The sequence below is a fragment of the Natrix helvetica genome, assembly GCF_964273705.1.
Source record: "Natrix helvetica genome assembly, chromosome: 1".
NCBI classification, from domain to species: Eukaryota; Metazoa; Chordata; class Lepidosauria; order Squamata; family Natricidae; genus Natrix; species Natrix helvetica.
In genome coordinates, this window is record NC_138548.1 from 347,586,831 (window position 1) to 347,599,409 (window position 12,579).

Genomic DNA, 12,579 nt, shown 5'->3' on the forward strand with positions numbered 1-12,579 from the left:
TGTTCTTCTGCCCCACTGATATCTAACTCCGAAGGCAGCTGATAACTGCTGGGCAGCCCTGGCCCACTATCTGCCTCTGACGCAAAGCCTTCATCAAGAGCCTTCCCCAGACTTCAGGACTGGCCCGTGTTCCTCCCCAAGCTCCTCACTATCTAAGTCTTCCACCAGCTTCTCTGGCGGCCCACAACAGGAGCCCATTTTCGCTGGCACAGTGCTCAAACCACCACAGGCACCCCTGACACAAGTGACGTCAAGCTGGCCACACCCACACAGTTGGCCACACCCACCCCAGCCCCCTGAAGGCATACACAAACCGGAGGCATCTCTCAATGAAATTGAGTTTGACACTCTTGATCTAAGCTGTAAAGTTCACTATCAGTGCTTCCAGGTAGCAGTCTAATTTTACTTCAGCTATGAAGTCAATGATTTGATGCTTCTCCTGGTCCAAGGTCTCCAACCCTTTTTTCCATGTATCATAATTCAAAGGCATCCGTTTTTCTTTGTCCAACCTTTCTGGCGGTTGATGTTTTGCAGCCCAAATATGACAACTGAGAAACCATGGCTCTGAGAGTAATTGTCGTTGGGATGGCTCTGCATTTTAACCCTTTGTCTACACCTGTCTTATCTCGCACCTAGTAACATATATTTTGTTTAATACATGGATACTAGGATACTAGAGTAACTGAGATTTAATTTAACTACATCAATAGGCAGTACCAACCCTAATGCAAGTCGATGGTAAAGAAGTTGAAGTACAGCTAGTCCTTGACTTTTGACCACGATGAAGCCAATCCATCATGGTCTTAAGTCATGATAGTTTGAATGTGAGCAAGCTGATTTTATCTTTTCTGCAACGGTTATTAAGAGAACACTATGGTCATTAAGCAACCCAATGGTTTGCTATGGGGATGGTTAAGTCATCATCCTTGGGAATGCTTGAGACTGGGAAGAAAAGGCTGTGATTACAGGTTCCTTGACTTATGACTAGCTGCTTAGCAACCATTGAAAGTTACAACAGACCTATATACAATACAACGGCAGAGTTGGAAGGGACCTTGGAGGTCTTCTAGTCCAACCCCCTGCCTAGGCAGGAAACCCTATACCGTTCCAGACAAATGGCTATCCAACATCTTCTTAAAGACTTCCAGTGTTGGGGCATTCACAACTTCTGGAGGCAACTTCTGTTCCACTGATTAATTGTTCTAACTGTCAGGAAATTTCTCCTCAGTTCTAAGTTGCTTCTCTCCTTGATTAGTTTCCACCCATTGCTTCTTGTTCTGCCCTCAGATGCCTTGAAGAATAGTTTGACTCCCTCTTCTTTGTGGCAACCTCTGAGATATTGGAACAATGCTATCATGTCTCCCCTAGTCCTTCTTTCTCTTAAACTAGACATACCCAGTTCCTGCAACCGTTCTTCATATGTTTTAGTCTCCAGTCCCCTGATCATCTTTGTTGCTCTTCTCTGCACTCTTTCTAGAGTCTCCACATCTTTTCTACATCGTGGCGACCAGAACTGAATGCAGTATTCCAAGTGTGGCCTTACCAAGGCATTATGAAGCGGTATTAACACTTGGGGCTATTAAGGACTGGGATTGAAGTACCAATGGTCACTTCCATCCCCACCCACAGTCAGATGACGGAACATCAGTGTTTGGCAAGATGGCGGCATTTATGGCTGTTTGCGGCCTCCTGCAGTGACGTGACCACATTTACAATAGTTTTGCCAAAAACTGGAACTTAGGTCTGGTTTTCAGCAAAATCATGGCCGTAGCAAACTATTGTGTTGCTTAATAAGCATAGTGTTCACTTAATGACCGCTGCAGAAAAGATTGTAAAGTCAGTTCGCATTACACACATTACAACTGTCATGACGTATGACTATGATGGGCAGATTCCATTAAGGTCATAAGATGAGAACTACCTCTACTTCAATTTCTTCACCATCTAATTGCATTATCTTGGCACTTCCTGTTGATAAGTTAAATCTCAGTTATTCTAGTGGCTCCCATATTCTGTTTCCCCATTGTCGATAGTAGTGGGCATGATAAGGAGACAACAGAGCTCAGCAAGCCTAACATCTGAAGGCTTTGGATGACCTTCTTTCCCATCCAAGTGATCTTTGGCTGACTCACGGTGAATGTCATGATAGCAGTGTTCCAATATCTCAGGGGCTGCCACAAAGAAGAGGGAGTCAAGCTATTCTCCAAAGCACCTGAGGGCAAAACAAGAAGCAGTGGGTGGAAACTAATCAAGGAGAGAAGCAACCTGGATTAGAACTAAGGAGAAATTTCCCAACAGTTAGAACCATTAATCAGTGGAATGACTTGCCTCCAGAAGTTGTGAATGCTTCAACACTGGAGGTTTATAAGAAGACAGTCTGAAATGGTTTAGGGCTTCCGGCCTGAGTGGGAGTTGGACTAGAAGACCTCCAAGGTCCTTTCCAACTCTGTTATTCTGTTCTGTTCTGTTGAGTGTGGCTCCCTGATCATCTCAGAGCCAAGGAAAGCCCAAAAGTTCCACCACAACTATTTTTTTTCCTTCTGCTTGTGCAATTTTTCAAAATAATGCCCTCCCAATGTTAGGGAACTTGCAATTCTATCTGTTGGAAGGAGCAGCTAGAAGTTCTAAGTCAATAAGAACTGGAAGGTTACTAATTCTCCACTGTTGCTTTCTGTAATGATTAGACATTCTCTTCCTTCTAATATAAGTGCGAGATGAAGTCACAAATCCTGCAACTCAGTATCTCTTTTCACTAACAGCCCTGTTCATTGGAAAATACCTTGGAGAGCACATTCCCCAGCATGTTTACTCAGAACCCCAGTGTTCCCAGAGCAAATGACTCCCATTGTTCTTGTAACACTGGGAGCAGCAAAAATCCCCTTTCTTCCACATCGGACAGAACGGAAATGAAGTAAGTGCCCAGGGGCCCCCATCTCTGCCCACATTCTCAAAGTATTAACCATGGTGGTCTATATAGATAAATACATGAGAAGGTTAGGATAGATAAATAGAGCATTCCCCCATGGTAGATAAAAAGGCAAACAATTCTATTGTCTGTCTGCCTGCCTGCCTGCCTGCCTGCCTACCTACCTACCTACTTACCTACTACAGTAGCAGTAGTAGTTAATTTGCACTTATAACTAAGTGCAGGACATAGATTAAAACAACATATTATAATAAATTAGACAGCATCTCTAAAATAAAAGCTCCATGTCTACATCTGTCTGTCTGTCTGTCTGTCTGTCTGTCTGTCTGTCTGTCTGTCTGTCTGTCTGTCTGTCTATCTTATCATCTATCTATCTATCTATCTATCTATCTATCTATCTATCTATCTATCTATCTATCTATCTATCTCTATCATCTCTCTCTATGTTTCTTGATGATAGACCTATTCTCCAAAGCACCAGGGCAGAATGGGACAATTCACTGCCGCCAACTCATCCTGGCCGACCAGCTGCTTTGAATTGCCCTTTATAATTTATAAGTTTATAATGTCAGCATATTACCCCCAAGAATCTGGGTCCTCATTTTACCAACCTTGGAAGTATGGAATGCTGAGTCAACCTTGAGCCGGTGAAGATCGAGCTTCTGGTTGTGGGTGGAGTTAACTTGCAATACGGCATTCTAACCAGAGGTGGTATTCAGCAGGTTCTGACCAGTTCTGGAGAACCGGTGGCGGAAATTTTGAGTAGTTCGGAGAACAGGTAAATAGCACCTCTGACTGGCCCCGCCCCCATCTATTCTCCGCCTCCCGAGTCCCAGCTGATTGGGGGAGAATGGGGATTTTGCGGTAACCTTCCCCTGCCACGCCCACCAAGCCACGCCCACAGAACCGCTAGTAAAAAAAATTGAATGCCACCACTGATTCTAATCATTGTGCTACCCCGTCTCAGTTCTAAGCCAAAGGCATACTTTTTAAAAGTTAGGATTCCCCGATAAAGAGAAAAGGACAGGATTTTTTAAAAAAAAATATCCTGGCACTTCTTGCTTTCCTCCAGGGTTTGTAGTCCTTTAGGGAGATTCTTGTCAGTTTCACCAATGTTTTAAAGGAAGTCCCAGAAGAGTGTTTTTCAAGCTTGATGACTTAAAGCTGTGTGACAAATGAAGGCGAATATTCGTGTCCCAGGATAATATTGCAGGATCCAATCTGGGTCGGTCACCGGGACCAGAGGTTTAGTCTTCCGAGCTTCCAGACTCGTGCTGGAGGCCATTCTCAGGGAGCGTCTCTCTCTCACCAAGAGTTTTCTCTTTCTCACCAGGATGGTGAGAGAGAAGTTCCCTGAAGATGGGCTCCAGCACAAGTCCAAAAACTCGGAAGACTAAACCTCTAGTCCCAGTAACCAATCCAGACTGGATCATAAAGATGTGTGACCTTCAACTCCCAGAATTCTCCAGACAGCACGTCAAGAGCCTCCACAAAAAAGCCTGAGGGAATGGGGAAACAGACTGATCACACACAAAGCAGGTTATGTAGCTCTCTCTCTCTCTCTATTTCTTCTTCCACCCTCTTGTTTTCTCTTTTTCCTTCCTTCCAGCCTTCCTTCCCTTCCTCCCTTGTCTCTTGATCCATTTTCTGCTTCTCCCTCCCTTTTTCTTTCTTTCTTTCTTTCTTTCTTTCTTTCTTTCTTTCTTTCTTTTCCTCTCTCTCTCTCTTTCTTCTTCCACCCTCTTGTTTTCTCTTTCTCCTTCCTTCCTTCCTTCCTTCCTTCCATCCATCCTTCCTTCCCTTCCTCCCTCATCTCTTGTTCCATTTTCTGCTTCTCCCTCTTTCTTTCTTTCTTTCTTTCTTTCTTTCTTTCTTTCTTTCTTTCTTTTCCTCTCTCTTTCTTTTCCTCTCTCTTTCTTTCTCTCTCTCTCTCTCTTTTTCTTTCTCTCTCCCCCCCCCCTCTCTCTTCCCATCCCCTTTCTGAGCTTTGGTTGCCCAGAGCTAAACTGGAAGCAAGTCAACACCAAATTCAGCCAACATCATGAGATCACAGGAGTCACAACTGCTTTTGAACTCCAAGAGTCCTTATGCAGCAATGCCCCAAATTCCCCATTATTTCCACCCCTCTCTTTCCTCTGTTGTTTTCTTCCTATGCCACTTTAGGTCAGGGAATGTCTGTGCTCTTGAATGCTGGAAAGTACCTTCATTTTAGAGCCCACTGCAGTCTCATGACCCTGGGTGACAGACAAGGCATTTTTTTTAAAAAAAAAATTAAGAATATGGGTTGGATTAAATCCCAAAACTAAAAAATTAGTCTAAAGAAAAATATTTTAACCATCACATGCATACACTGTATTAAGCTTGCAGCTGGACTATTGGATTGGATCATGGAGATCCAGATTCAATTCCTATTGAAATTGATTTGGGGGACCTCCCTCACAGAGTCACTATGAAGATAAGATGGGGTGTTCCCCCTCCCCCAATAGAATAATTATATAAATGACGTTTGACCTGGGGAATTCATCCAGGGACCACAATCAAGAGGAAACATATCACTATATTCATTACAATATACTCATTGGAGTGGGTGGCTAGATTTAAGGTAACAAAAAGGAGGAGGAGGAGAAGGTGGTGGTGGTGGAGGAGGAGGACTGCATCCAGTTTTGCTCACCACAATATAAAAAAGGTTGAGATTCTAGAAAGAGTGCAGAGAAGAGCAACAAAGATGATTAGGGGACTGGAGACTAAAACATATGAAGAACGGTTGCAGGAACTGGGTATGTCTAGTTTAATGAAAAGAAGGACTAGGGGAGACATGATAGCAGTGTTCCAATATCTCAGGGGCTGCCACAAAGAAGAGGGAGTCAAACTATTCTCCAAAGCACTTGAGGGTAGGACAAGAAGCAATGGGTGGAAACTAATCAAGGAGAGAAGCAACCTAGAACTAAGGATAAATTTTCTGACAGTGAGAACAATCAACCAGTGGAACAGCTTTGCCTTCAGAAGTTGGGGAGCTTCATCACTTGAGACTTTCAAGAAGAGATTGGACTGCCATTTGTCAGAAATGGTGCAGGGTCTCCTGCACGGACAGGGGGTTGGGCTGGATGACCTACAAGGCCCCTTCCAACTCTGTTAATCTGTATAGTATTCTCATACATTTCAAATTCACTGTTGATGTGTGGATAACTTGTTACTTGATTGTATTATACAGCAATGTATGATATACTTTGGTGTATGTTGCAACATTAGATATATTCTGACTTTATGGCGCTTGACTTGTGATTTTTGTCCCCCAACCTTTTATTGTTTGCATTCTGAATTCTCTGGGACACAATCACAAACTCACTCCTTTATCTACAATCGCACCAAGGTGATTATGGTGAGCACGGAAATAAGGCTGTCCATTCCTCAGGAATAATAGAGAGATCCAGGACATAAAATACCATGATGTAGTATGGTAGATACGAGATTGTGACACCACCCACAATTCTGCATGGCATCTTATTGATCCCTGCATGCACCTGCATTAATGGCCTTTTATGTCTAAGTAACAACAGGACCCTTCCTTTGCTATTTTGGAATGATTTAAAATTCATTTTATGCAAAGTGTCTCCATATTAACATTAAAGTAATTTCCTGTCACAGCTGTAGCGCCCCAGAAGTTAAATTTTGAAAGGAAAATGAGAAATGAATCATCATTCTAACACACAGTTCTAGGCTGCATCAACAGAGGATAGAATCAAGATCACGTGAAGTGTTAATACCACTTTATAATGCCTTGGTAAGGTCACACTTGGAAAACTGCATTCAGTTTTGGTCGCCACGATGTAGAAAAGATGTGGAGACTCTAAAAAGAGTGCAGAGAAGAGCAACAAAGAGGATTAGGGGACTGGAGGCTAAAACATATGAGGAACGGTTGCAGGAACTAGCTATGTCTAGTTTAATGAAAAGAAGGACTAGGGGAGACATGATAGCAGTCTTCCAATATCTCAGGGGTTGCCACAAAGAAGAGGGAGTCAAGCTATTCTCCGAGGCACCTGAGGGCAGAACAAGAAGCAATGGGTGGAAACTAATCAAGGAGAGAAGCAACCTAGAACTAAGGAGAAACTTCCTAACAGTTAGAACAATTAATCAGTGGAACAGCTTGCCTCCAGAAGTTGTGAATGCCCCAACACTGGAAGTCTTTAAGAAGATGTTGGATAGCCATTTGTCTGAAGTTATGTAGGGTTTCCTGCCTAAGCAGGGGGTTGGACTAGAAGACCTCCAAGGTCCCTTCCAACTGATATTCTCTTCTGTTCTCTTCTCTTCTGTTCTCTTCTCTTCTGTTCTCTTCTCTTCTGTTCTCTTCTCTTCTCTTCTCTTCTCTTCTCTTCTCTTCTCTTCTCTTCTCTTCTCTTCTCTTCTCTTCTATTCTATTCTATTCTATTCTATTCTATTCTATTAACACCTACCTATGAATCCATGAATTTAGACACACTGTTTCCTTGGGAGTTGGGCTGTGTATAAATAGAATACAGGTAGTCTTCGACTTATAACAGTTCATGTGGCGACTGTTCAAAGATACAGCATCACTGAAAAAAGCGACTTATGACATCCTTTCACACTTACGACCATTTCAGCATCCTCATGATCACATCATCAAAATTCAGATGTTCGGCAACTGACTCCTATTTATGATGGTTGCAATGTCCTGGGGTCATGTGATCACCTTTTGCGAACTTCTGACAATGGGGGAAACCAGATTCGCTTAACAGCAAATTTACAAATTTACCGACCGCAGTGATTCACTTAACAAATGTGGCATGAATAGTCGTAAAATGCAGCAACGCTCAGTTAACAAATCTTTCACTTAGTGACAGAAATTTTAGGCTCAGCTGTGGTCGTAAGTTGAGGACTACCTGCACAATAAACTAACAAACAAATAATTGCTAGGCTGCAACAACAGAGGGACAGCATGAAGATCACAGGAAGTGAGAATGCCGATCTATACTGAACTGGGTGAGGCCACGCTCAAAATACTGCATCCGGTTCTGGTTGCCACAATACAAAAAACAAACGAACACTGGGACTGTAGAAAGAGTGCAGAGAAGAGCAACAAAGATAATAAGAGGTTTGGAGGTTAAATCGTATGATGAACAGATAACAGAATACAGAATAACAGAGTTGGAAGGGACCTTGTAGGTCATCTAGTCCAACCCCTCTGCTCAAGCAGGAGACCTGCCTACACCATTTCTGACAAGTGTCTGTCCAGTCCCTTCTTGAAAATTTCCAGTGATGAAGGAGACACAACTTCTGGAGGCAAGCTGTTCCACTGGTTAATTGTTCTCACTGCTAGGAAGTTTCTCCTTCATTCCAGGTGGCTTCCCTCCTTGTTCAGTTTCCATCCATCATTCCTTGTCTGGCCTTCAGGTGCTTTGGAAAATACTTTGATCCCTTCTTCTCTGTGGAAGCCCCTCAGATACTGGAGCACTGCTATCATGTCTCCCCTGGTCTTTTTCTTCACTAGACTAGCCACGCCCAGTTCCTGCAACCGTTCTTCATATCTTTTAGTCTCCAGTCCCTCTCATTGTCTTTGGCCTCTTGTACTCCAGAGATGCGTGATATGGCTTCTCCAGGGGTGGGTTGCTGCTGGCATTACTGCCGGTTCGGTACGTGCAAAAATTTTGCACACCAGACGCATGCTCTGTGTGCATGCACATTTGCACATAAATAGCGCATGCGCAAAACGTTAACAAATGGGGGGGGAAGTACATTTGTGCAATGAACGAAAACCAAGAGGGCGCTGCCTTACGAGAACCAGTTCGGGGGCGTGGCAGGCCTGCGTCGCTGCCGGTTCCAGTGACTGCCAAACCACTATCGGTTCGGCTGAACCGGTCAGAACCAGTCCGAACCTGGGCTTCTCCTCAAACTCCTTGAAGAGCTGAGGCCAATCTCTCTCCCTCATGAGGACCATAGGCAGCTTTGCACCCTCAAATTCTCCTGCAATTCCTGCGGTTCATCATCTGCCTTTTTTGAAGGTCCAAGGCAGGCCGGTTGAATGGAGACTCTGTCAAGTCTGGTAGGAGGAACTGGGTATATTTAGCCTAAAGTGAAATAATAGTGACATGGTAGCTGTCTTCCAATATTTGAAGGGCTGTCACAGGGAAGAAGCGGATCAATTTATTCTCCAAAAACATCTGAGGGCAGGACAGGAAGCTTGTCGCTGGAAATTTTCAAGAAAATATTGGACAGCCATCTATCCAGATTGGAATAAGGACTCCTGCCTTTAGCCGAGGATTGAATTAGAAGACCTCCAAGCCCCATGATTCTAACAAAACAAACAAACAGAACACACGGTTGTTGTTTATTGGTTGGAGAGGGCGGGCTCTGCCTGAGGCAATCTACATTGTGATTGGTTGCTAAGTGTAAAAGGGGAGTTTCCCTTTTTCCTGTCTTTTTCTTCTGTATCTTCTTGTGTACTCTGTGATTTACCTCAGGGTGTAGTGATGTGCCTGACTATCTTGTTTGTTATACTGTATGTGTGTGAGTGTGCGCGCGCATGCATACATACATACATATCTCAGTGTGTATATACCCTGTTGCCCTGAAAATAAGACCTCCCTTGATAATAAGCCCAATCAGGCTTTTGATTGCATGTACTAAAATAAGCCCTATTGCAACACAGCAGCAGCCATGAGGGGACCACGCTCGCCACCTCCTGCACCTCAAAAATAATAAGACCTCCCCGAAAATAATGTCAAGCGCTTATTTCGGGGGTCAAAAGAAAATAAGACCCTGCCTTATTCTCAGGAAAACATGGTACATACACACACGTGTGTGTGTGTATGTTTATATGTCTGTGTGTATGTGTGTACATATACAGGCATACATATATGTGTGTATATACATATACATATATACATACGTCTGTTTGTGTGTGTGTGTGTGTGTGTGTGTGTGTGTGTGTGTGTGTGTGTAAAACTACAGTTCATGTCAGCATCGCTGACTCCTTTTGGACATTTGCTGCACCTTTCCCTCCATTGGCATCTTTAGGTTTTAGCAATTATATTTGAAATTAAATCCATTGCAATGATTTGGCAATTCCTATCATATACAGTTTCCGGCCATAAATTGGAGCAGAATGGACCATCAAAAAGGTGGCTAAGGGAAAAAAACAACAACCCCAAGACTTTAAAAAAGTACTGAAAATCTTACGTGGACTTTCTGTTCAAAAAGAAAAGACTGAATTGAATAATTTATGGATTTGGGGATTAAAAAAAGAGGGAGGAAAAAAGAATAAGATGACAGCTGCTCAATAACCTTTCTAGTTTCTATCTTTTTCTTACATTGCCTTTAATTCAGAAATTAAACAAATTCTGTATTAAAGGAAGCCCCTATTCAGAAATTCTAATAAAAGTAAAAAAAAGAAAGAAAGAAAGGCTGTATATTTGCTGTCTCTTTTTATTTAAGGAAATAATTTCGTCCCCCCTCCTACCCCTTCCTCCAAAAGCTTCACAATGTGTAAGAGATCCAAAAGGGTGCTCAGGAAGGAAATTATGATATAACATTAAAAAGTTTCCTGCCAGCCCACATTCAAATGGCTTCTCTATTCTGTCAGTTGAAGGGACATCCAAAACTTGCCCATTTCCCCCTTCCCCAAAATGTTTTCTGAGTCCCTTAGGTGGTTCCTGCAAGATTTTTGTTTCACGGGCTACATCTGGACGGAAATTTGCAAGACAATTTCATTATGAGTACATAGGATAGAGTTTATAAATGCAGATATCTTCCCACTCAGATAGCGTGTTTGAAGATGCATCTTGTTTCAATGGGAAAGAACAACGCAGGGACAATTAGAGATAATCTTCCAGTTTCGACATGGCTTTGAGGCCGTTTCAACTCCAGATGTGTTTGCTGGCAAGTTTGTTTATTCATTCATTTATTACAGGTTGTCCACGACTTATGACCTTTCTTTTAGTGACCGTTGGAGTCACAACAGCACTGAAAAAAGTAATGTTGGAAGAAATGTCCTTCTGGGTTTGGCTCCAAGTGGGGAAAAAGACACTGGAGACATGGAGGCTGCTTGGAAAGATGGTTTTAATGGTGGACAGAACTACATGGCTTGAGTCCTGAACAGAAAAGGTGATCACATGCTTCAATGTTGGTGGAGAAGAAAAGGGAAGAGAAGAGAGGAGAAGAGGGGCTTGCAGGGCTTTTTATAATCTGTTCTGCCCCACCTATCTGTTTCCTGTTCCTGTGTAAGAAATGTATTCTGATTGGTTGCCAGACTCCCATGGGCCCATGCAAGGGCAACCCTCTAGGCTGAGTTTTGAATCCAGGTTTGATTGAGTTCAGATGCCATGTGGTCAGTTGAGTAAAGGCTTATATTATCATGCCTTCATTCCCATCCCCCTGGAGCTGAAGAGGAGAACTCTTTATTATGTAAAGTGGACTAGCTTGGCCTTCTTAATGGCCCATTGACAAAGTGGGGATGGACAGGAAGCTGCAGGAATTTACTTTGTGTTTAAAATGTGTTTCTCCCTTTTTCACATTCAGGAAAATATAATATTCTGCCTTTTCAATATTTCCTAGGATATTTCATTTTTCTGGGAGAAGGCTGGGTGATAACTTCCTACAGTAACATGACTCTTTTTCACACTTGCGACTGTTGTAGTATCCCCGTGGTCACATGGTTAAAATTCAGATTCTTGGCAACTTGTGTCCGCTGCTCTATCCCAAGGTCATGTGATCCCCTAGTGTAGGGGTGTCAAACTCAAGGCCCATGGGCTTCACCCGTCCTTTGGGGTGCTTAGAACCGGCCCACGGGGCTGCCCTGGAAACAACGAAGGAACAGCCTGCGGTGCCTCTCCCAGCGAAAATGGAGTTTGGGTGTGCCACACGCTCCGCCCTGAGTCCCTGGCAGAGGGCTGCAGGAGGCCGTTGTGGCTGAAAATGGGGTCTGGGGTTCCACGCGATCATTGGAAGTTTTCCCCTCCTTTTTAAAGCATTTTTTTCCTGCAGGTTCAAGCGAGTAGGCAGGAAAAAAATGCTTTAAAAAGTGGGGGGGAAAGCTTCTGAGCATCATGCGGATAAACTGTGAGCCATGCGATCGCCGGAAGCTTTTAAAAAAACCTTTTAAAGCATTTTTTCCGTGACAATACGCCTGAGCCGGCAGAAAAAAAAATGCTTTAAAAAGTGAAAAAAAGTTGGCCACGCCCACCCAGTCACATGACCCTCCCCACCAAGCTATGCCCACAGAAACGGTGGGCAAAATAATTAGATTTCACCACTGCCCAAGTATCATTAAACTACACCGGTGTGGATAATTTGCACTATATAGTGTGCTTATGAATCCATGCTAGAGTGTTAATTCAGTCAAACATACGGTAGTTAAATGCATCATTGGTTAAATATTATTCAAGAATAGTCAATTACTAAGTAATCAATTTGGAGAACATGAGCTAAATTATTCTGTGCGAGGCTCAGGGCCTCTATTTTTATACTTTTATCTTAAACCAGAAAAAGAGGAAAATCAGTGTTTCTCAGCCTTGGTAACTTTCAGACTTCAGCTCCCAGAATTCCTATTCTACTCTATTCTATTCTATTCTATTCTATTCTATTCTATTCTATTCTATTCTATTCTATTCTATTCTATTCTATTCTATTCTATTCTATTC